Source organism: Rhinolophus sinicus, chromosome 18, assembly GCF_057876585.1.
Source record: "Rhinolophus sinicus isolate RSI-liver-muscle chromosome 18, RSI-T2T, whole genome shotgun sequence".
NCBI classification, from domain to species: domain Eukaryota; kingdom Metazoa; phylum Chordata; class Mammalia; order Chiroptera; family Rhinolophidae; genus Rhinolophus; species Rhinolophus sinicus.
The window spans coordinates 97,842,871-97,843,973 of NC_142518.1; the positions used below are offsets into that span (position 1 = coordinate 97,842,871).

General features: G+C 39.9%; 1 pseudogene; it reads right to left on the reverse strand.

Moving 5' to 3' along the window:
- Positions 1–305: 305 nt before the first annotated feature.
- On the reverse strand, positions 306–888 carry LOC109436235 (large ribosomal subunit protein uL6 pseudogene; annotated as a pseudogene).
- Between the last annotated feature and the right edge of the window lie 215 nt (positions 889–1,103).

The window sequence follows — 1,103 nt, forward strand, 5'->3', positions numbered from 1 at the left end:
ATTCCAGTTCATAACTGTTAATGAGAAAAAAGAGTCAGGAAATTCATGTGAAACTAGAATCCTGGTTTGGACAATGAGCATGTATAGAAATATCAGTGTTTTATTTATTTTTTATTTATTTTATTATTATTTTATTATTATTTTTTGAAATATCAGTGTTTTTAAAAGCTCACTTCCTGATGTTATATGAAAATACATGGATTTTTTTTTCAGTACATGACTTTTATCGCATCTTTAAAATATCACAAATAAGTCTGAGGAATCACTGGGCACTTTGCTGTTTCTGGAGCTGGACAGCTTAGATCTCATTCATCAGCCTGCTGAACTCTTCCTCTTTCAGAACATAGACACCCTCCCAACATGTGCTGATACCCTTGTTTTGAACTGTTGTGGCTTGTTGAATCAAAGCAGCTAAATTTGATACAAGTTCAATATCCTTTCCTTTAAGAATTAACTCATCTTTCTGGGCTTGAGGTACTGAACAAGCAACACCTGACCTCATCTGAACCCTGCGGATGTATTTTTCACCGAAGAAATTTTGGATTTCAACAAGAGAACCATTCTCCTGCTGACAACGGTGACGGGGAAGTGAGCACACACAGACCTCGTCTTGTAACGAAAGCCCAGTGTAACGCCCTTGATCATGTTCTGTACGTGATCACAGATAGTGCGAACACTAGCCAGTTCCTTTCTATCTCCCCACCATTTGTCACCCCGGAGCCTCTTCTTCTTTCCAAGGAGACTGAGTTCTGCATGGATGTGATTGCAGTCCCCCCGCAGGGTGGCTCTGGGGCCCTTCCCAGTACCTGTGCGTCCCTGCAGAGTGATGGCCACGATTTCCAGAATGTCCACCATCTGACTGCCGAGAACTGTCTTCATCCTCGCAGTAGAAGCGAAAAAAGGGCACAAATGGACGTTTTTAATAGCAAAAATAAAATAAAATGTTCTTGTTAAAAAGCGTCTCATCATGAGGTGATGTGCTGATATTGCTCTGGACTCATCAGTGAAGAATTTCAAACCACTCATGTCAATTACCAGACTTGTGGCTTGTACATTAGCAGTTTAATTAAATTATATTGTAAGAGAAAAGATGCTTGTTTGGT